Source organism: Rana temporaria, chromosome 4 (genome assembly GCF_905171775.1).
Source record: "Rana temporaria chromosome 4, aRanTem1.1, whole genome shotgun sequence".
Lineage (NCBI taxonomy): Eukaryota > Metazoa > Chordata > Amphibia > Anura > Ranidae > Rana > Rana temporaria.
The window spans coordinates 126,544,955-126,569,895 of NC_053492.1; the positions used below are offsets into that span (position 1 = coordinate 126,544,955).

Here is a 24,941-nt window from a genome sequence, read left to right on the forward strand (position 1 = left end):
TCTGGACCATCTCAGTGCCTTCTCCACTTTCGCCGAAAGAAGAGCATCCAACTCTAGACGCTTTTGATCTATAGTCCGTCTAGTGGACTCTAATGTTAGAGCTGAGGCATTTTTATATAGCTTATCCAGTTCCGTAGTTAGTCTGAGAATGTCACCTTTATTTTGTTTATTACGGGCTGCCGCCAAACTAATAAATTTGCCTCTCAGCACTGCTTTATGCGCAACCCAAACCGTGGAGACGGGAGTCTCAGGGATAGCATTAAGGGCAAAATAACCATCTATGGCCTGCGACATCTCAGACTCCACCACATGATCCGAAAGAAGGGCCTCATTAATTCTCCATGTATAAGAGGAGGGGGTCTGTGAGATAAAGTCAGTGGAGAAGGATACAATATTATGGTCAGACCAGACACAACTATGCACAGATGAGTCCCTCGAGTTAGCCAACAGAACTGGGGTGGAAAATACATAGTCCAATCTTGAGTAGCTGTCATGTGGGTGGGAATAGAACGTGTATTCCCTAACCCCCACATTGTGCGCCCTCCAAGAATCCACCAGCTGAAATTCCCTCAGACCTCTAGTCAGAGACTTGGAAAAGGCCCCTGAGCTCACAGTACCAGATGACCTATCCAGGGCAGGGTTGGCAACTAAGTTAAAATCCCCTCCTATCAACATATGAGGCGAAAGAAACTTATTCAAAATGTCAAAAAAAAATGAGAAAAAAGAGGCAGGGGATTCATTTGGGGCGTAAATACTAGCAATAGTGAGTTCCCTATTACAAACAACTCCTTTAATTATCACAAAACGACTTTCTTTGTCCTTATATACCCTCTGAACATCCATGGGGAACGAGTTATGCAAAAATATGGCTGCGCCCCTACTCTTGGAGGAGTGAAGAGTATAGAAAGACTGAGAAAAGGCCCTATTGAAGTAATTCGGGTGAGAGGAGTGGGCAAAATGAGTCTCCTGCAATAGTAGTACCTGAGCCTTTAGTTGTTTATAATGAGAAAAGGCCTTCTTTCTCTTAGAGGGGGAATTAAACCCCTTCACATTATGTGAAATGAAGTTAATCATTGGTCAAATTGGGGAGCCAGCCAACCCATGCCCTGGAAGAGGGGCACCAACACACCCATCAACAAAGGACCTGTACCTACATGAGAGATATGACACCTGGAACCATATTTGCACATCTTAGAGAAGAACCAAAGCCATAGAATATGTTTAAATGAAAAAAACAGAGAGTCAAAAAACATCATACAAATAAAGAGTAAAAAATAAAGTTTAAAACAAAAAAAGACATTGGATCAGGGAATCTTCTGAGTCCTGATAAGAGATACAAAACACTGAGGCACAAGGGCCTCGGACCCAGCATGAGCTCAAAACAAAAATAAAAGCCCAAACTAAAAAAGGGGCAAACAGAACCATCCTCCTGAGGAGCAGGGTGAGGAGAGCTCAGCATTGCTGGGGTGAGCCACAGTGCGCGGCACCAAGGGACAAGTAGCGAAGTGTGATGAGACTGAAGAATATAAAAAAGTTATTGTCATCGTCGCCCAAGACTATGAGGGAGCCTTTTGTAAGCCACAATAAGAAAAAAAAAAAAGGCAAAAAAAAAACACCAAAACAGCTACCCGATCCGTGGAGAGGCCTCTTCATATCGAATCCTCCGTCTGTCTCGCCTGTTGGGGGGTGTATGCCAAATCTGCGATGGTCTGGGGGTCAGAGGGGGTCTGCGTAGGGCCGCAGCATCCAAGAGTCCCAACTTCACCAGAATCTCTTGACCTTCTGCGATGTTAGTGGCCGTATATGTGGAGCCATTATGAGGAATCTGTAACTTAAAGGGGAAACCCCAGCGGTAGCGAATCCTAGCAGCTTGGAGGGGGCCTGTGATTTCCTTCATGGCACGCCTTCTGTCCAAGGTTGCAGGGGAGATGTCAGGGTAAATTTGGATGACATAATTGTCAAGGGTGATCCTAGGGGTGTTGCGGGCGGACCTGAGTACCTCCTCTTTGACAAGAAAGTCTTTCATGCATAATACAATGTCCCTGGGAGGTTTATCTGCAGGGGGTTTTGGTCTCAGGGCCCTGTGAATCCGATCACATGTGAATTCAGAGGCGTCCTTGTCTGGGAGAAGTGATTTGAAAATCTTAATGGCTGCTGGGATCAAATCAGTTATAGTCTCCGGGACACCTCTCAGCCTCAAATTATGGCGTCTGTTTCTATTGTCAAGGTCCTCAATTTGGGATTGCATTAGGGAAAAGGCTTCCTGCAGGGATTCATGCTCTCTGCTCAAATCATTATAGGCCAGGGACAGCTCATCATGTTTATTTTCTAATAAATCCGTCCTGGCCCCCAAAGCAGCTATCTCCTGCGACAGAGTATGGGAGGTCTTGTGAAGCTCTGTCTGGAATTTCGTTGCCAGCCGGGCATACATGGCCTCCAGACTAGAGTCCAGATCTGCCTTGGACAGAGCATGCGAGTACTCACCCCCACCTCCGAGCGGATTGAGGGATCCCAGCGAGTCAGAAGCCGAGGACGGAGCTGGAGAGAGTGGCGGGGCCCCCGCGCTGTTTTTCGCCATGCTGCCCTGTTCCCTGGCGCGGAGAAGGTAGTGTGTCAGCGAGGTCTGCGAGCGGCTCCCGGAATGTTTTTTCTTGGACGACGGCATGCACAGACGTCTCGGGCGTCGGGGGGAGCAGATGAAAACGGGGAAAGTGCAGAATATAGCCCCCTTGGAGTTAAATAAGTCCCGCGGTGCACGGAGCTAAAGCTTCAAGCCGCCATCTTGCTCAGCGCCGCGCATGCGCTCCTCGTATGAACTTTTTTTTTAACCCTGTAAAGCAAAAGGCATTAACTCATTATGAAATACTTACCTTAGAACGAGGCATTGGTAACTTACCTGGTCCACACCGAGGGAGATGACGTGTCTTCCGGATATCACGGCTCCAGCGCTGTGAGTGGCTGGAGCCGCGATGTCATAACTCCCACGCATGCACACGGGAGACTTCTTTCCTGCAAGGCCTGGCGTCTGCCAGGCCTTAAGCCGAGAATCCCCTGTGAAAATGCGCCGCTGCATTCAGCGGCTCATTATGAGGGGAATATCTCCTAAACCGTAAAGGTTTTTTTACCTACAGGTAAGCCTTATTATAGGCTTACCTGTAGGTAAAAGTTAAAAAAAAATTACTATACAACCGCTTTAATGTATTAAAGTAGTTAAAATGATGATGTTTATAAGTGGCACCATTTTAAGAATGTAGTACCCCAGTATAGGGTGAACCAAGTTTCCTTTTTTTTTATGTGGATTTGAACATTTCTTGTTTCATATTTTTCATCCTGTTAAAGAATTTGATTCCTGCGCTGTACCAGAAGGCCTATAGATTTATCAGCCCCTGTAGGCTGCCGTCTTTTATTGGCTTTGGACTTCTCTGTACAGATTATTGACATATTCAACCAACAAATATGGATTGCGCTTCCATATAGGTTCCAAAATCTTGCTTGACAAGCCTGTTGTTAATGTGACATTCAGCTAAATTAAACTGTGTGCTTTGCAATCTTGGATATTAGCTTAGCCCAGTTTGAAGTTTCTGAACAGGTACATTTTATCTCAGCACACCACATGGTAGCGATGAAAGAATCCAACGTGATACTAGCAAATGTGACGCTAGCGTGCTGAAACAATGAAGTTACTTTTCCTTTTGACATTCATCCTGCTGTTGCTGAGTATCAAGCAATTGAAATTGTTGACTTTGAATCTCTCTATCGAAATTTTAACTTATAAAGCTGCATGTAGTTACAAGCTGCCCCTAATACCGTGTGCACAGACACTGCAGAAATGTATTTTAAAGAAAACAATAGTATGTCTAATTTATCGGGTTTTTTTTTGTTTGTTGTTTGCAGTATATTGTGAATTGAATTCATGTTATTTCATCTTGCTTCCGTATTTAGGGTGTAACATGTTCCTAAGCATAGAGATCTCCAATGAGTAGCTTTCCTTGTGACAGTGTGTGGGGGTTCAATTTCCCCGCAGCTGCTATCACATTTAAAGGGGTTGTAAAGGAATTTTTTTTTTTCATAATAAGCATCCTTTACCTGCAGACATTCCTCTTTTCACTTCCTCATTGTTCGTTTTTGCTCAGAAGTTGCTCTATTTCTTCTCTGTTCTGTTCACTTTCTGCTTGTCTGATTGTTACTCACCATCGTGAAGGGAGGCTTTACTGCGGTGGTCAGTGACGTGCTCGCCCCCTCCTGGGAACTACTTCTGTGCGGCAGGATGCTCTCTATGTGTTTGAGACTTCAAGGAGGTGTGAATTACTGGGCGTGGGTACTTATGGGTGGCACTGATAGGTGGCATGGATGGGCACTGATGGTCACTATTAGGTGGGCACAGATGGGCACTGATAGGTAGCACTGATGGATGGCACTGCTGGGCATCACAGATGGCCATGTGGGATGTACCTGGCCATCCACATGCTTAGGGCTTCCCTGGTGGTCCTGGCGGATTCCCTGGTGGTCCAGTGTGGGCATCCGTGGGGGGGCTGCACTGATAAACAATCAGCACAAACCCCCCCTGTGAGGAGAGCCGCCGATCGACTCTCCTCTACTCGCGGCTGTCAGACACGAGTGAGGAAGAGCCGATCAATGGCTCTTCCTGTTTACATCCTGATCAGCCGTGATTCGACACAGCTGATCACATGGTAAAGAGCCTTCGCCGGCGGCTCTTTACCGAGATCGGAGATGCGGGGTGTCAGACTGACACCCCATATCACCGATCGCCGTGTTGCGCGCCCCCACGGCCGGCATGTTATCCTGCAGATTGTCAATAGTTGTCCAGTCAGGATAACAGAACAACTTCCCGGACGTCAATTGTCTATTGACCTGGCGGGAAGTGGTTAACAAAGAAAAAGGTTTACAATCACTTTAAAGAGGAACTGAATTTTGGAAGCTGGGCCAAAAATAAGGCAGGCAGAGGACTAGTCCCCAGTATTATCTATGGTTACCATGCAGCTGATCTCCATATAACGTCAATATGGAGGTGGCCATCTTAGTAGAAACAGTACTTTGCTTTCTCATGTAAAAGCAAGGAGAACAGTGAGCTGCACAGTGACATCACCAAATCGCATTCCAAATCACCAGAGACTAGCAGTCAGAGGCAGCAGTGTCTAAAATCTCACACTGTAGATTTATTGCACTGATGTATGAATGGGAATGCCTAGGGACACTCACATACCACATACACATGCTATTTTCTACTAGTAATTTAAGACAAAAGCTTCCTTTTTCCAGGGCATAATCAACCTTTCCAGGTGTTCCCTATAACATAGAAAATCTTCCATTTTGTAATTCAGTTACACTGTAACGTGTAAAAAATGTTGCATAAGGGGCAGTGCCAGGTTCTATGTAAGCCCCTTGCACATGAGAGAAATAAAATGAAACACCAGAAAATAGAGCTTGGTACCATCAAGTGTTGTAGGGTGTAGGATGTTCACACAGGCATGGATGCAGAAGGCCATGCAGCACCCACATTTTTTTTAGAAAGCATTCTGCCCATGCTGAGGAGTCTGTCCTAAGGAAAAAAATGAGATCAATACCCAAAATGTATCTGTCTGTGTTCATATTACAGATTGGAATTCACCAAAGAAATGTATCCCAGCTCTGTGTAAGCTGACCTGCACAACATGAAATTATCTCCGGCATACCAGATTGTTAGTAAAAACAACTATCCAGGTGGTGTTCAATAAAGACACGAGAAAATAAAATTGTTTGTGTGTCATCAGTGTAGCATTACCCCCGGAGGAGCTGCTGGTTGTTTTGGGTGGCACATTTACCTCATGGCTCTTCCGAATTCCTAGAGGTGAATGGTGCATATAGCAATAGTAAAAGAATGTCCGCAACAAGTGTCTTTGCTGTGCTCTTTATTACCCAGCCGGGTAAAAACAATGAACTGGTGATGAAAGGGATAGAGTTTGACGCCTAGGTACCCACTGACAGGTGATCAATCCCTCAGTGTCCGTCCACCTTGATCGGTTCGCCAAAATCCTATTGGACCGCCAGCCTCCCATTGGCGCTCCTCAGACGGACTCCCCACCGAACAGCAATACCGCTTGGGATCTTTAAAGGTGGGAACCCAGTCGCTCACTGGGTCCCCGTCGATGCTCAAATGTTCCGGACCAACATGGTCCCGGAACCAGGAACACTGCGTGGCAAGCACGCCCCGGCCAGGTAAGCCATAACACCGGGGCGCCGTGATGTGACCACCCTAAAGGTGGGTGCCACACTGGATGAAGAAGAACCCAGAACCAATGGCGTCTGCCCCATAAATACCCTCCCCCAGCATGCACAGCGAGGCTTAACCCTCCTGATTGGCTGCTGGGGAAGAGCACCCAAATCTTGACTCCACTGCTGCCATCTACTGCACTGGGGTGGGAAGAACACCCCAGCATAACAGAATGAGCCCACAGCACAGCCAAGCTGAGACAGAGATCCTGTTTTAAACATAACAATTTGGATCAGAGTTTAACTACACTCTGATCCCCCTCTAAATTTAAATAGCACTGGTACTCTAAAGTAACCAGGCGCTACATCAGCTTAAGCACATTAAGGGTTATTTAGGACAGGCAAATTCACTTTGCACTACAAGTGCAAACTACAAGTGCAAAGTGCACTTGAAATTGCACTTAACATGCACTTGGAAGTGCAGTCGCTGTAGATCCAAGGGGGGCATGCAAGGAAAATAAAAAACAGCATTTTAGCCTGCACATGATTGGATGATAAAATCAGCAGATCTTTCCCTCAGATTTACAGCGACTGCACTTCCAAGTGCACATTCAGTGCAATTTCAAGTGTACTTTGCACTTACATAGCCAGATTCAGAAAGACTGGCTTAACTTTGTGCACGCGTAGCGTATCGCATATACGCTACGCCGCTGTAAGTCAGAGAGGCAAGTGCTGTATTCACCAAGCACTTGCTTAAGCGCGCCTAATTCAAATTGTGAAGAGGTGGGCGTGTTTTATGTAAATAAACCATGACCCCACGTAAATGACGTTTTGAACGAACGGCGCATGCATGCGCCGTCCGTGGACGTATCCCAGTGCGCATGCTCCAAATTCCGCCGCAAGGACTTATTGGTTTCGACATGAACGTAAATTACGTCCAGCCCCATTCATGGATGACTTACGCAAACGACGTAAAATTTTCAAAATTCGACGCGGGACCAAAGTCCATACTTAACATTGGCTAGGCCAGCTTTTTGGTGGAATAACTTTACGCCTGAAAACGCCTTACGTAAACGGCATATCTTTACTGCGACGGGAAAGCGTACATTAGTGAATAGGCGTATCTCGCTGATTTACGCATTCTAGGCGTAAATCAGCGTTCACGCCCCTAGCGGCCAGCGTAACACTACCTATATCTGGCTAATAGTTTGCACTTGTAGTGCAAAGTGGATTTTCCTTTCGCAAATAACCCCCATTGTGTTTGTCTATTGTTGTGACTTAGATGAGGATCACATCACATTGTAGGGCAAATTACTGCAGAAAAACAGTTAATCCCATGAATGGGGTTCACATACTTTTTCATATACATACAGTATATGCAGTATCCCACAAAAGTGAGTACACTCCTCACATTTTTGTAAATATTTTATTTTATCTTTTCATGTGACAACACTGAAGAAATTACACGTTGCTACAATGTAAAGTAGTGAGTGTACAGCTTGTATAATAGTGTAAATTTGCTGTCCCCTCAAAATAACTTAACACAGTCATTAATGTCTAAACCGCTGGTAACAAAAATGAGTACACCCCTAAGTGAAAATGTCCAAATTGGGGCCAAAGTTTCAATATGTGTGGTCACCATTATTTTCCAGCAATGCCTCTTGGGCATGGAGTTCACTAGAGCTTCACAGGTTGCCACTAGAGTCCACTTCCACTCCTCTATGATGACATCACAGAGCTGGTGTATGTTAGAGACCTTGCGCTCCTCCACCTTCCGTTTGAGGATGCTCAATATGGTTTATGGGGACCATCACCTTTACACTCAGCTTCTTTAGCAGGGCAGTGGTCGTCTTGGAGGTGTGTTTGGGGTTGTTATCATGTTGGAATACTGCCCTGCAGCCCAGTCTCCGAAGGAAGGGGATCATGCTCTGCTTCAGTATGTCACAGTACATGTTGGCATTCATGGTTCCCTCAATGAACTGTAGCTCCCTAGTGCCAGCAACACTCATGCAGCCCCAGACCATGACACTCCCACCACCATGCTTGACTGTAGGCAAGACACACTTGTCTTTGTATTCCTCACCTGGTTGCCGCCACACACGCTTGACACCATCTGAACCTAATAGGTTTATCTTGGTCTCATCAGACCACAGGACATGATTCCAGTAATCCTTGTCCTTAGTCTGCTTGCCTTCAGCAAACTGTTTGTGGGCTTCCTTGTGCATCATCTTTAGAAAAGGCTTCCTTCTGGGGCGACAGCCATGCAGACCAATTTGATGCAGTGTTCGGCATATGGTCTGAGCACTGACAGGCTGGCCCCCCACCCCTTCAACCTCTGCAGCAATGCTGGCAGCACTCATACGTTTATTTCCCCAAAGACAACCTCTGGATATGACGCTGAGCATGTGCACTCAACTTCTTTGGTCGACTATGGCGAGGCCTGTTCTGAGTGGACCCTTTCCTGGTAAACCGTTTTATGGTCTTGGTCACTGTGCTGCAGCTCAGTTTCAGGGTCTTGGCAATCTTCTTATAGACTAGGCCATCTTTATGTAGAGCAACAATTCTTTTATTCTGAACCTCTTTGTCATGAGGTGCCATTTTGAACTTCCAGTGACCAGTATGAGAGTGAGAGCGATAACACCCAATTTAACATACCTGCTCCCCATTTACACCTGAGACCTTGTAACACTAATGAGCCACACTGAGGAGGGAAAATGGCTAATTGGGCCCAATTTGGACATTTTCACTTAGGGGTATACTCACTCTTGTTGCCGACAGTTTAGACATTAATGGTTGTGTGAGTTATTTTGAGGGATCACCAAATTTACACTGTTATACAAGCTGTACACTCACTACTTTACATTGTAGCAAAGTGTCATTTCTGTTGTCACATGAAAATATATAATAAAATATTTACAAAAATGTGAGGGAAGTACTCACTTTTGTGAGATACTGTGTGTATTTATGTACAGTATATATATTTAGAGATTACAGAACTAAGTACCATTTTGTGGTGCTAAGTAATTTTTAGGTAATTTATTCATGATAACAAGAAAGGCAGTCAAATAGATTCCCTGCTTCCAGCAATAATACACCCCCCAGCAACAATATATCCCCGCCAGCAACATCAGACCTCCCCAACAACAATATTCCCCCCTCCTCCACCAACAGATCGTCCTCACAACAATAGCCCCTCCTGCAACAATGGACCACCTGCAACAAAATACCAACTAAGCAACAATAGACCCTCAGCAACAACAACAGATCTCCCACCAGTCAGCATCAATAGACCTCTCCCTCAACTGCAGATTCCTCTGAGCAACATAGGACTCCCCCAGCAACAATAGACCACCATGCAAAAGTAGATCCCCTTGTCAGGTCACCTGCAGTCAGGTGACAGATGCACACCGTTGGAGTCAGGAGTGCTCCCCTAAGGTAGTGGACCCTACGGCTGACTGCTGCGGACGGAACACTGGGTGGCTAAGGAAGGCAGGTCACTGGAGCACTAACAGGGATCCCACAGGGAGCTAGAGCCTAAGATTCCCCAGGGCGTGGAGTCTAAGATCCAGCAGGTGTTCACCAGAGCCTCTAGTGGTGATGATGGACTGGGCTGCAACTGGATCCAGGTTGCGACCCCCAGAGTCCCCCAGCTCACGCTCACAGTAGGCTATAGAGGATAGAGGGGAAGCAGCAGCTCAGGATACAAGAGATAGTGAGGGGATAAGCCAAAGGTCGGGGCGACTAGCAGACAAGGATAAACAAAGGACACGCCAAAGGTCAAGGTCACAAGCAGACAGGGATAGTCAAGAACAAGCCAAGATCGGTAAAACAGAGACAGACGTAGCACACGGCAAGCAGGAACTAAAATACACAATAGCTAAACAAACACTGTTGATCAGCACGGCTGGCTTGTAGTGCACAGGTTAATACAGAGTTCCCTGATAGGGCCTGGGGTGGAGCCTTGCTAGAGGTGTTATTATTTAAGCAGCCAGGTGAGAGTGGCTGGCCTCTAAGGTGAACACATGGGGGAGGTAAGCTGACAGACAAACATTACTGCATATCCATGACACCCCTCCAGTGACAATAGATCCCCTAGTAGTCAGTATCAATAGACTGCATTCCCCCACGTTCCCACTGGAAAAAGCCCTATATGTACTGTGTGTGTGTGTGTGTGTGTGTGTATGTAGGTGTGTAATAAATATATATATATATATATATATATATATATATATATATATATATATATATACCGTATTTATCGGGGTAAAGCACGCACTGGCGTATAGCACACACCCCAAACCTAGAAGGAAATTTTAAGGAAAAAAATAAATACTTACAGTTTGAATGCCCCCTCGTCGGTGTCTTGCCCGGGCGTCCATCGGCGGCCTTGTCCAGTCCGGCGTCCGGACTGGACAAGTCTGCGGCCTTGGTGGTGTCCTCCCCGCTTCTCCCGCGCTGTCTCTGAGCACCGCCGCCGACATATACCGAGCGCAGTGCACCCGGCTAGGCTCGGCTACGCTCGGCTCCTCTCGCATAAAGGCTAGGAGGCGGGACAGGGCGTGACCGCGAGCGTGGCCGAGCTTAGCCGAGTGTACCCGAGTGTACTGCACTTGAGATATATGTCGGCGGCGGCGCTCAGACAGCGCGGATCGGCGTATAACGCGCACCCACGGGTTTCCCCTGATTTTAAGGGGAAAAAAGTGTGCGTTATACGCCGATAAATACGGTATATATATATATATATATATATATATATATATATATATATATAGTATCTTCACCGTCAATGAGTAGGGATGAGCCGAACAACCCCCCCGGTTCGCAGCAGAACATGCGAACAGGCAAAAAATTTGAACGTGCGAACACCGTTAAAGTCTATGGGACATGAACTGGGAAAATCAAAAGTGCTCATTTTAACTGCTTATATCCAAGTTATTGCCATAAAAAGGGCTAGATTCACATAGATCAGCGGATCCTTAGATCCGCGTGATCTATGTGATTTAAGATCCGCTGCCGCAAGTTTGAGAGGTAAGTGGGTAATTCACAAAACACTTACCTCCAAACTTGCGGCGGCGGATCGTAAATCCCCTGGCGGAATTCAAATTCCGCTGCTAGGGGGAGTGTACAATTTAAATCAGGCGCGTCCCCGTGCCGATTTAACTGCACATGCGCCGCCGGCAAAATTTCCCAGTGCGCATGCTCCAAATGACGTCGCTAGGACGTCATTGTTTTCGGCGTTAACGTAAATAACGGCCATCCGTATTCGCGACCGACTTACGCAAACAACGTAAAAAAAAAAATGGACGCGGGAACGACGGCTATACTTAACATTGGCTGCGCCTCATAGAAGCAGGGGTAAGTATACGCCAGGAAAACCGCAAGGTAAACGTCGTAACAACACTGCGTCGGGTCCGCGTACGTTCGTGAATTGGCATATCTCTCTGATTTACATATTTCTCAGTGTAAATCAGCAAGAACGCCCCCGCGGCCATTTTTAAATTGCAGTTAAGATCCGACGGTGTAACACAGTTACACCTGTCGGATCTTAGGCATATCTATGTGTAAATGATTCTATGAATCAGTCGCATAGATACGACTGGCCTAAGTCAGAGATACAACGGTGTATCAGGAGATACACCGTCGTATCTCTATGTGAATCTGGCCCAATGTGTTTAGGGACCCAGGTCCTGCCCCAGGGGACATGTATCAATGCAAAATAAAGTTTTAAAAACTCAAGTTTTTTCGGGAGCAGTGATTTTAATAATGCTTAAAGTGAAACAATAAAAATTAAATATTCATTTAAATTTCATGCCTGGGGGGTGTCCTTAGTATGCCTGTAAAGTAGCACATTTCTCCCGTGTTTAGAACAATACCACAGAAAAATTAAATTTAAAAGGAAAAAAGGTAATTTAAAATTAATCACGGCTGTAATGTATTGTCGAGTCCCAGCAATATAGATAAAAAACATTGAAAAAAAAACAGTTGGGGAGTTTATTTGTGCTGCAATGAGGAGTTTATTTGTGCTGCAATGAGGAGTTTATTTGTGCTGCAATGAGGAGTTTATTTGTGCTGCAATGAGGAGTTTATGTGTGCTGCAATGAGGAGTTTATTTGTGCTGCAATGAGGAGTTTATTTGTGCTGCAATGAGGAGTTTATGTGTGCTGCAATGAGGAGTTTATGTGTGCTGCAATGAGGAGTTTATGTGTGCTGCAATGAGGAGTTTATTTGTGCTGCAATGAGGAGTTTATTTGTGCTGCATTGATCAGGCTGCATTGAGGAATTTGCTTCAAAGTTGTTTTTTTCCTGAAACTTCCCTCTTAAAATTGGGGTGTGCGTTATACGCCGGCGCGCGTTATACGCCGATAAATACGGTAATCAAATCTAAATCAGTGTTTAATCCTTTAGGGGCAATGGTATCACGAAAATTAATACAATTCCTGATTATGTGCATGGGCGTGAATTTAGTTTTCCTGCCACCTTAAAAAAGCTGGTTGACCTGTTTAAGAGTGAAAAAGAAACAAATGCAGGGTGCACACCTAATTAACAGAGGGAATACAACGATTTTCCATATATAAAACTTCTGCTGATTCCTGACAGATGTGGACTGTCGCATGGCACCTGAGCTGACTCGCATTGCTCTCTCTGCTCATGCAGTGATAACACCACGCAAGCAGAGCCTGCCCAGGGTTAATAACCCCCTCCTCCCTCTCTGAGTCAACCTGGAGTTGGGGACGCACGGAGCATCAGCTCTCATTCTCTATCCTGTGTGCTGCATCTGTCACAGCCACAGAACAGAGAACAGATCCGTCCTATTTTGCACCATTGAATACGCTATATCCTAAATGCGGGTATGACATGTAACATGGTGCAAAAGGTGGAGTTAACCTTTACGCATCCTTATCTTTGGGAAACGATAACGTTTGTGTGTGAGAATTGTTTTTACCCTTGAGATCATTCAAAAAAGTGGTGTTTGCCCAGATGACAGAGTGATCATAGACACATGATCAAACCCAGTATCACCCGAATCAGCCAACAAGATATGGTGGCTTTAGACTATGGGGGTTATTTACGAAAGGCAAATCCACTTTGCACTACAAGTGCAAACTACAACTGCAAAGTGCACTTGAAATTGCACTGCAAGGGGCAGATCCATAAAGAGATATGCTATGCCGCCGTAACTTACCTGGCTTTGGTTTGAATCCAGAAAGAATTTGCGCCGTAACTTACGGCGGCATAGTGTATCTCTCGTGGCGTAAGTGTGCGGAATTCAAATGCGGCGAGTAGGGGGCTTGTTTCATTTAAATGAAGCGCGTCCCCGCGCCGAACGAACTGCGCATGCCCCGTCCGTCAAAACTCCCAGGGTGCATTGCTCCAAATGACGTCGCAAGGACGTCATTGTTTTTGGCATGAACGTAAATGGCGTCCAGCCCCATTCACGGACGACTTACGCAAAAGAAGAAAATGTTTCAAAATTATATGCGGGAACGACGGCCATACTTAACATCGAGTACGCCACCAGATAGCAGCTTTAACTATACACCGGAAAAAGCCGAACGGAAACGACGTAAAAGAATGCGACGGTCGCTCGTACGTTCGTGGATCGTCGGAAATAGCTAATTTGCATACTCGCCGCGGATTACGACGTTAACGCCACCCAGCGGCAGCCGCAAAATTGCATCTTAGATCCGACGGCGTACTAAGGTGTACGCCTGACGGATCTAACACTGATGCCATCGTATCTTGTTTGGTGGATACGACGCGCAAAATTTGAAATTACGCGGCGTATCAACAGATATGCCGGCGTAATTTCTTTGAGGATCTGCCCCCAAGTGTACTTGGTAGTGCAGTTGCTGTAAATCTGAGTAGATCTGAAATGAGGGGAAGCTCTGCTGATTTTATTATCCAATCATGTACAAGCTAAAATGCTGTTTTTTTTTTTCCTTGCATGTCCCCCTCGGATCTACAGTAACTGCACTTCCAAGTGTACTTTCAGTGCAATTTCAAGTGCACTTTGCCCTTGTAGTTTGCACTTGTAGTGCAAAGTGGATTTGTCTTTCATAAATAACCCCCTATGTTTTATTGCTAAGCAGGTACGGTTTTTGCCATTAAGAATCTTGTCTGATGATGCAGGAATGGGCACAGGTATGTTTGTGCAATGTTACAGTATATGATTATTTAGTTAGCTAGCTAGTTAGCATAGCAAGTATGCCCCCCTCCCCTCCGACCTGTCATGTTATGTCACAGTCCATTGGCCTTTATGCAAAACATTTCCCAGAATCACTGGCTGTTTTTACTACGCTACTTTGGTACAATCCTGTTAAGGTAAATATTTGCACAGAGCTGTGACTGTTTTCTAGTTTCCCGAGGTATGAGATGTCCCATCAGGTAAATAATTTAGAGCTTGCACTCCCCGTGGCAGCACAGAGCAGTGCTTGATACAGGCTTTATCATTTCTCGGCCCTCTTTGATAATCCATAACTGTCTAGTGCAATTATTTTCATTGCCTGGCCAGGCAAGGATAAAAAGCACAACATGCCTCTCTCGACTTCTCCCAGGGAAACTCCATTATCTTTGAAGGATCACGTGACCGCACGAAGGCCAATCAGGAGACGCCGAGGCAGTCCACAGGGCAATCTCTGTAAGAGCAGAAAATGAAGCTGTTACCAGACAGAAAACTGCAGTCCTGGTTTCTTATGAATATTTGAGTGAGTAACTAAAAACAGCTCGATGAACTTTAAGCAGCTGTGACAGCTGAAACTGCTGGAGAAACCAGCAGTCCTGGAGGAATGTCGAGATTCTTCAGAGCTGCAAGGACCAGCATGTGAGAAAATAGTGTATGTGATGTTTAAATTACATTTACGGCCAACATAAATTTAATATCAGAGGATTGAAGGCATTTGAAAGGGAGTCACTTAAGCGTATCCCACTTGTGATTGTAGATGAGGGGCACCCCGGGATTCAACAGGTTGTAACAAATTATTTCTTAGTAGACACTGAAGCCTTTACGGTGCTCAAATACTTTGTGTAGTAGACAATGGCTTTATTTTTATAGCACAGCGCAAGTACGAGATATAAATATGGTACAAATCGGCTTTTCACCGTGTGTGCCTGCTTTACAAATACAATTTTATGTCAATGTATCAGTAGCTACGGTAAATGATTTGCATTCTTAAAGCAAGATCCTGTATGTATATGCAGGCAGGGCCGGATTTGCTCTCCCTGCCGCCCCAAGGCCAGGTTCCACAATGCACCCCCCCCCCAACCAAAGAGAAAACAATTTCCTGTGTGATAGCAATTGGAGGTGACATGTTCTCTTTATTGACCCTGTCACCTCCAAAACAGGAGTCCTAGCACTGGGCTAGAACTCCTGTCACAGCTGAGATGGGATGAGCACAGCTCACCCCCCTCTCACTGTGTACATCAGCAGCAGGGACAGGAGACAGACTCGGTGGCCGGGGGCAGGACGGAGTCCCGAAGACAGAGCCAGCAGAGAGAGGTATGTGGGGTGGGGGGGGGGAGACGGACGGGAGCACATATTTTACAAGTGATTTCGGCGACATCACCGCAATCACTTGTTAACGAGCGAGCGGATTCTCCCATAACTTACCGCCCTTAACTGTTTGTTCCGGGCGTCGGGGGACTCCATGCCACTCCATGCCACTTCCCTTGGAGCCTTGCCACCCCAAGGCCTGGCCTCAGTGGCCTTGTGGGAAATCCGGGCCTGTATGCAGGACAAAGTTATAGAAGAGTGATGGCTAAAACACCAAGTGGTCCATCGAGCCTGCCTCATTTTTTATTTATTTTTTTACATTTTTGTCTGAGTAAAGGTCTATCGTTTTTTGTCCCGAGCATGTTTGAGTCCACCTACTGTTGACTGGCTCGTTACCTCTACTGGAAGTCTGTTCCAAGCATCATTTAACCTTTTGGTAAAAAAGATACTAAGATTAGTTTTGAACTTTCCTCCTGTTAGTTTGAGGTCACGGCTCCGTGTTCTTGATCTTGGTTTCATATTGAAAATACTGCCCTCCTGAACCTTATTCACCCCCTTGATGTATTTGAAGGTTTTAAATCATGTCTCCCATTTCCCTTCTTTCCTCCAGACTGTACATATTAAAGTGTGTATCGCCTTGCTCCCAAAGATGGGGGTGTTATTTAAAATTTAGGGGATGTCTGGGCCAATAGTTGGGCCCATTCCTGTTGAATTGTGTACAAATTTGATGGCACTGCCTGGTAGTATTTTTCCCTTGTTGCCTGTGGGTGGCATTACCACTTCAGGCCCATGTTGAAACGCAGGTGTACCATGGTGTATCGGGTGTCCCTCCTCGGCAGCGGTTTAGTGGGAGTGGTGTCCCCGCTGTGCATGCTGGGAGGGGATACTTAAGAGGCAGACGCCGTTTTTCGGGGTCCTTTGCCTCGTGGCCCTCCTGGTGCGAAGTGGGTGTGCGTGACGTTGGTCTAAGGCTGTGTTCCTGTGAAGTAGGCCCAGTTATCCTGGCTGGGGCCTATGCGTTGGAGGTGATCCTGTGCTGTCTGTCCTGCGGGAGGAAGCCACTCAATGAAGGAAGCCATGGAAGGACCTGTCCCGGAAAGGACCGAGCAGAAGGCTGGTCCTTTGGGAGAGGCCTGGTAACTTCTTGAAGGATGCACCGTTAACCTACAATACCTTACAGTCCGCTGGATTGGCTTAAAAGATTTTTGGCTGTAAGGCAAGAAGTTTGGGACTTTAAATCCTGTGGTAGAGGATTCCTGAATATTCATTCCGTGTTCTCAGACGGTCCGTGGCAGAGACTGTTCCTTTACTGTCCGTGCACCATTCCGGCTGCTAGGCCATGTGAGAGGGGTCTATCCGGGTAAGCAATACCCACTCAGGATTCAGTTTATGCAGCAAAAATAAAGCCTACAGTTGAAGGTTTTACATCTTGTGTGGACATTCCAATTTCTACAGACTTCTCTCCCTAGACAACAAACTTAGAGGTAACGTGCATAACCCAAAATCTAAACCAGCATCTCCTTCGGGGGTAGTGTTACAAGTGGAACTACACTTCATCTGATCACCACAAATGAAAATGCTGTTTACTGAATTAATTGTCGTATAACACTCACTTTTTCACCCTGCGAATCGGTTGCAAATAGCGTGTGTGTGTTATACGCCGATACTGCAATTTGGGCTGCCTCGGAGAGAATAGGGAGGGGGGCGGAACGAGCTCCGTCAGATTACATACATCAAGAATCTCCTGTTTACTCAGCAGCCTCTGTAATAGGAAGTCCCGTCCCCTGGGCCGGCATTGGACCAATTACATAGTTACATAGTTAGTCAGGTTGAAAAAAGACACAAGTCCTTCAAGTTCAACCATAAGAAATAAAATAATATCATACATTCACATACACCCAATTCTATACCCACAGTTTTACCCGAGGAAGGCAAAAAAAAACAGCAAAGCATGATCCAATTTGCTACAGCAGGGGAAAAAATTCCTTCCTGATCCCCCCAGAGGCAATAGGATGTTCCCCAGATCAAATTTACCTATAAATGTTAGTACCCAGTTATATTATGTACATCTAGGAAAGTATCCAGGCCTTTCTTAAAGCAATCTACTGAGCTGAACAGCACCACCTGCAGGGAGTCTATTCCACATTTTCACAGCTCTTACTGTGAAGAAACCTTTCCGTATTTGGAGGTGAAACCTCTTTTCCTCTAGACATAAAGAGTGCCCACTTGTCCTCAGTGTTGACCGTAAAGTGAATAACGCAACACCGATGTTCTGTCTATCATAAAAGCCGGTCCAGGAGGTGGGACTTTGTATTAAAGAGGCCACCGAGTAAACAGGAGATTCTCGCTGTATGTCAGACGGCGCTCATCCCGCCCCCCTGCCTGAGATGGGCATTGATCAGGCTGCATTGATGGGCAATAGTGAGGCTGCAGATGGGCATTGATCGTTGGCCATCATTTTGGTATTTGTTTTTTAACCTCCCTAGCGGTATGATTATTTCAGATTTTAGGTGCTGAAAGTGGTACCATTATTTGCAAGGAAATTTGGCGTTTTATACTGTAGGCCTGTAATTCTTAGGAATAACTCACCTAAATCTGACCAAACAAGAGTCTAGTAGGCATCCCGGGTATGATTTTTTTTTTTTAAAACAAAATTATAAATTATAATATAATAAATAATTATAACAAATAATAATATAATTATAATAAAAATTATTCAATAATGTAATCAACTCAAAATCACTGAAATTTGCTCAGTTGCAGAATTGTCGCTGTCATTACTTTTATTTTTTTATGACGAATTTCCCCACAAAGAGGCTCGCTCACACAGTGCGGTGGCATCGCTGGATCCAGGGACAAGGTAAGTAAACCATGCCTGTGGATTCAGCGAAGCGAGCCCGAGTCTGACTTGGGGTTACCGATCGCAGCAAAAAAATGTAACCCCGAGTCAGACTCGGGAACACCGCCAGGGGATTTAAATACTTCAATCAGGAAAAATTTAATTTTGGCCACTAGGATGGTACTTACGATCAAAAAAGATAGTTCTATATATGTAAATCTGTGTCACATTCATTCAGTGAACCTTTAATGCATAGACCTTTAAGGCCTTGTACACACGACCGAACATGTCTGCTGAAACTGCTTCGCAGACCAGTTTCAGCGGACAGATCCGACCGTGTGTACAGCCTAGCAGACAGGTTTCCAGCAGACAAAAGTTTTAAAGCATGCTTTAGAGAAAATTGAGTACTGTCCGTGATACTTTTTTTATTTGCACTAACATACAATTTTTCAGGACAAGTTTTCGGGGTGTTACCCCTTCTTCAAGGTCCAAGCAGTACTGAAGAAGGGGTAACACCCCGAAATCTTGCCCTGAAAAATTGTATGTTAGTGCAAATAAAAAAAGTATCACGGACAGTACTCAATTTTCTCTATCACAATTGCACTAATACGGCTACAATCACGTAAAGCAGGCTTTAAAACTTGTCTGCTGGAAACCCGTCCGTCCGACATGTCCGCTGGTTAGTACACCTAACCAGCGGACAGAAATCTCCTGCATGCGTCGAATGGATTCGGCGCATGCATGGAAGTATTTTACTTCCTGGTTTGGTGACGTGGCGGCGTCAATGTCACCGCCATGTCACAGCGCTGTCTGTCCGCGGGGATTTCAGTTTGATGGTGTGTACAGCCATCAGACCAAAATCTTCCAGCAGACATGTCCGATGAAAACGGTCCGTGGACCGTTTTCATCAGACATGTTCTATCGTGTGTACAGGGCCTAAGTGTTTTTGGGATAAAGGACATTTAAATCAACTTGTTGCTTTGTCCAGCGCAAGTTTCCTTCTAGGTACCCATAGATTCAACTCAAAATATAAACATAAAAATGTGCTTCAAGTGCAAAGTGAAATATTCCAAAGTGTCTTTAATTGTTTATAATACAGTGGCACAAAATATCCAGCGGATATAGGGGGCAATAAAACTCCCCTTAGTAAGGACTTGAATGAACTCAGGAAAAAAACTATAACCATATTTATCTATATTTTATTTGGCAAAAACTTTCTTTTAGATTGTTATAATTCCAATGTAATCAGTGGACTCTTTCACTTGGAAACTAACATACCATACTAACCTCCACTGTGCAGTTCGTTTTGCACAGAGTGGCCTAGATCCTCCTCTTCTGGGGTCCCTCGGCGGCGCTGGTGGCTCCTCCCCACATCGAGTGTCCATGTTACACCCGTACGGGCTTGCTACCGAGTCTCGCTTCTGTGTACATTTACACAGAATGAAGGACTCGGCCCTCACCCCCGGCGCCTGCGTCATTGGATTTGATTGACAGCAGCAAGAAACAATGGCTGCGCTGCTATCAATCTATCCAATCAAGAGCCAAGACAACGGGCAGAGAGGTAGAGTGCATCTCTGCTGAGGGAACAAACAGGGTCAGTGAGAGAAGTTTTTTCTTTTCTTTTTTCATATTTATTCTTTATTTCCCTTTTTCTTTATATATCAAATTCACAGGAGAATAACATAACATATACAGTGGGTACAAAAACATATATATATATAAATCTTTCACAATACTCTTGTATAAGGGTGACGGAGAAACATTAGAGGCTTCATCAACTTAACATAAACAAACCACAACCATGCCTCCTTCGTCCCCTAACCCTGTTCTCATACCTCATCCACTTTTTACCATTAGCTTATTTTCCCTTTCTTAATACCACTGTATCAGCCTCCCCACTCCCACCTCCCCTCTATTCCCTTACTCTGTCATGCATGTGCTACTTAACCCCTTCCTAACCAAAAAAAAAATATATATATACAAACCCCCCCCCCCCTTCCACGCCTGAGACAGAGGACCCCCTTCGCTTAAACCTCTCTTCCTATCCCACCTTCTTCCTACCCGATTGGGTTCATTACTACCCACTCTCCTCCTCCAGTAGTCTCTTCCCTTCTTCAGTATTTACAAATTGGTTCCAACCAGTCCATGTTTCTACATATTGTTCCCTTTTATTCCGGGCTGAGAGGATCAAGTCCTCAATCGCTCCAGTCTCTCTCACCCTATTGAGCCATCTCGCAATGGATGGTGGTCTACTATCTCTCCATTGTAATGTTATTCCCTTTCTAGCTGTATTTATCATATGACATATCACCGACTTTTTATACTCTCGTACTGGGATTTGTGAGCTATGGAGCAGAAACAATGCTGGATCCTCCGGAATCTGGAATTTCGTAAATTTTTGAGCAATCCTCTGAACCTCCTTCCAGTATTCTCTTACTTTTACACACGACCAAAATATGTGCAGAAAAGTTCCCTGCTCCAAGCCACATCTCCAACAGTACTCTGAGTAACCTTTAGAACATTTTTGCAATTTTTCTGGTGTATAATACCATTGGGTCAATAATTTATAATTGGATTCCTGTGTTCGCGTGGATATTGAGGCGTTTAATGCTAAATAAATTATATGTTTACGTTGAGACTGTGAGAATTTTCTCCCCAGATCTCTCTCCCATTTCCTCAATCCCGGCAACTCAAAATCCTCCTGAGGGGCATTCAATAAACTATACATCTTTGAACTCACTCTTTGTATTGGTTCCTCCTCATCACAATATTGTTCAAATTTTGTTAATTGACGCCTAAAGTTAGATGCTTGTCCCAGGGATCTTAAGAAGTAACTTATTTGTAGTGCTTGCCAAGGGGATAGCTCAAAATTCCCTCCTCTCTTTGTTAAAGCCTCAATTGATGGCCACATATCCTTTTGCAAAAAGTGGGATACCTGTAGCTTACCCCTTTCTTTCAGTTTGTTGAAGATTGCTCCTTCTAAACCTGGAATAAAACCTGGGTTCCCTAGTATAGGGAATAAAGGGGATTGTTCTGATGAGAATTTTGGGTTCTTACAGATTTTAGCAGCAATTAACAGCGTTGTGCCAATTATGGGATGTTTCTTCATCTCACTTGGCAGTAACTTATAACACCAAGGTGACCTCTTTAGTGCTATTGAACAAGACTGCTGTTCTACCTCCACCCATTTTTTGTATTGCCCGTTCCTACACCAATCAATCAATCTCGTTAAGTGTGCCGCTTGGTAATATTTGGCAATGTCCGGAACTACCATCCCCCGAAACACTTCGGTAACCTCAACACCTCTTTTTTATTCCTCGCCTTTTTCCCTGCCCAGATGAATTCCATCAGGAGGGCATTCATTTGCCGAATAAATACCGATGGTATCGTTATTGGAAGTGTTTGAAATAGATACATAATTTTTGGCAAAATGCTCATCTTGACTATATTGTTTCTACCAAACCATGAATGTAATCCATGTTGCCATTTCTCAAGCAACCTTCTTATTGAGGTAAGAAGTGGTGGGAAAATTATTTTGAACGTTTCTTTTATGTTTGCTGGAATCAGGGAACCCAAGAACTTTAGCGCAGTCTTCCACTTAAAGCGAAAATTTTGTTGTATACTCGACTGTTTCTGGGATGGCAGTGACACACTCATTGCTTCGGATTTTGCCTGGTTTATTTTTAAGTTGGAGAGCTCTCCAAATTTAGCGATTTCCTTAACGAGATTGGGAAGGGATACATGTGGATTTGATATAGTAAATAGCAGATCGTCTGCGAATGCGGTTACTTTGTGCCTGCTTCCCCCTATCTGTATGCCCTGCACATCCGGATTTTGACGTATTTTATTTAATAGAGGTTCCAAGTATAGCACAAATAGTAATGGTGACAGGGGGCATCCAGACATTTTTCACCTTAATGTATAGGATGCATTAAGGAAAAAAATCATGAGGGTTTACAACGCCTTTAAGCTAGTCTAAAGATTTGCTTTTTCTTGTGTTTGGACCAATGAAATTGTGCAGTAAAATCCCAGCACCTTTTAAATGTGTTTTTAATGGTATAGGTATTGAGGAGTTTAGTCAGGGAGCTCCTCACAAAATAAATTTTCAAGAGCAGTTATCTTGGTTGATAAGGATCTATTGATTTCTCCATAAGTTTAGCCTTGTACTTCTCTCTCTCTCTCTCTCTCTCGCTTTGACTCAGACGTTTTACATTATCTACTTCCAGACATATCTATTCATTTTTTTTTTATTAATGATATTTCTCATATTATCAGGCTCCTATCTCTTGCTATTTATGGATATTTAGGCATTGAGATGTCCTTTAGCAATGCTATAAGATGCTCAATCTGCTGATTTTTTTGTAAGTTGAAATTCTAAACTATCATCTTGAAGATGTATGTAATTATTTATGGTTATATATGTTTTGAACATTTTTTTCTTATACATGGTTATTCTTTTATAGAATCTACAACTATTCCTGTCAACCAGAACCCCCTGAAGAAGACCCTATGAGTTGAAACGCGTAGGAATCACTATTGGGCTTTGCAGCCCGCATGACAGATTTATAGTAACAATGTCTTATCTCTTCTTTACATAACTATTTTGATGTTATTAATCATGTTTCAATAAAATCTTTGTCATTTTTATATAATTGTTGTTGGTTATTGGTGCGTCAAAGTCCCCTCCATGGCTGTATTTCTTTGTATTCATTATTGGAATTGGCACCAGACCAGTGAGTTTTTTGGACATAGGTACCGTACTTATAAGTTTAGCAAGCCCACTCATGTGCCCCCAAGGCAAGTGGCTTGCTAGGGGGCACACAGAAGAGGAGGAACAGACTGTGCCTGTGGGTGCGGATCCTAGTTCAAAACCACCTGAGCTTTCCCACCAGGAAGCTGTTAATGCACAAAGCCAGTCCTAAGCAGCTGAGGCATTTTCTGCACAGCTGCTGCACATATACAAGGGGTTGCCGGGCAGAAAATTCCTTGGCTGCTTAGGACCGGTTTTGTGCTGTGACGGCCTCCTGGGGGGACAGCTCAGTTGGGTTTTGGACTAGGATCCGTACACAACTGAGCAAATCCCTGTTAACTTTATAAGGCTTTCTTAAAACAGCAAAAGTTTATAGAAAAAGTATTTTCCGGTCTGATTGTAGCAAGTTCTATATATGGAAACCCTTATTCTCGGATTCAAGTTTTTCTATTTCATAGGAAATGTATCAGTTTCTCTTCCAGCTTAGGATATCATGGGGATTGATTACACATGAATTTTTAGAAGACTGGTTTGAAGAAATTTAGCTGGATGGCTTGTGCCTGAAAGGTAAATATATTCACTCAGATGCAGAGATAAACTTGAGAAAATAGGTCATTGGCATGGCAAAATGCTGCTAGTCAGCTCCTAATTTATCAAACATTGTTCAAGTGTGCTATCTGCAGTAAAAAAAACACTTTCTGGTATAATATTTGTACCTAGGGACTGTAAAATTGTACAAATGCAAGCCAGGGGAAAATGGTTTATGAAAATGCAATGTAAACAGTAATGAATCTATATTCATTATAAATACATCATCGCCTCCAATACTAAAAGTAAACTTCTTATTTGCAAATGCAGGATACAGAAATAGGTTAATTTAAAATGAAATCAAGGTTGATATGATAGAAACACAAAGGTAATCATTAATACACAGCTAAATGATTTTTTTCTGCAAACAGTGTAACGTCGGCCATACATGGATTGAAATTTGGCCGGTTTTGCAGGGACCAGACAGATTTTGTTCCAGCTATGGGCATGCTGATTGTACACAAGTCGATCTTTTGATCAACTTGTGTACAACCAGCTTGCTGGACAATTTTGTCCCGATCAGCACCTTGCTGGCAGTGCTGATGAGTGTATTGTAACAATGGGGATATCTTGACTGACGTATTGCTTGCTGACTTACCGGCTGCCGTGACCGTACCTAATTCCCACCTTATAAATAAGACACCACCACTTTAAAATGGATTTAAATGGCTATAGCAGCCTTTCATTAACAAACAAAATTTCACCAAAACATTTACACGAGAATAAAACTTTTCTCCGTTAATATAAAGTAACTGACTCTTTTAAGTCCAAGAATTTTGGAGGCAAGCATGGTCTACCAACTCGACTGTATCAAGTACCAGTTCCATACCACGGCCCCCAACCACAATTACATCGATTCGGGGACAATTATTTACAACATTACCACCTGATTCAGCCCCAATACCGATATCGTCTTACTGACATTATTTATTCGGGAAGGTACCCATACCAAAAATGGGCCCCACCCATCATTCTCCACAGACAATTTTGACCATGCCCACCTTCAAAACCCTGAGACCCCTGCACACTGCTATGACACCTGCATAACCCCCGCTCCAAACACC

General features: G+C 44.3%; 1 long non-coding RNA gene across 1 annotated transcript; it reads left to right on the forward strand.

Annotated features, from left to right (window-relative positions):
* The first annotated feature begins 14,560 nt into the window (after positions 1-14,560).
* Positions 14,561-23,191, forward strand: LOC120936582. The gene is made up of 2 exons (XR_005748619.1): positions 14,561-15,044; positions 23,003-23,191. It is a non-coding gene; the product is annotated as an uncharacterized LOC120936582 (long non-coding RNA).
* The last annotated feature ends 1,750 nt before the right edge of the window (positions 23,192-24,941 follow it).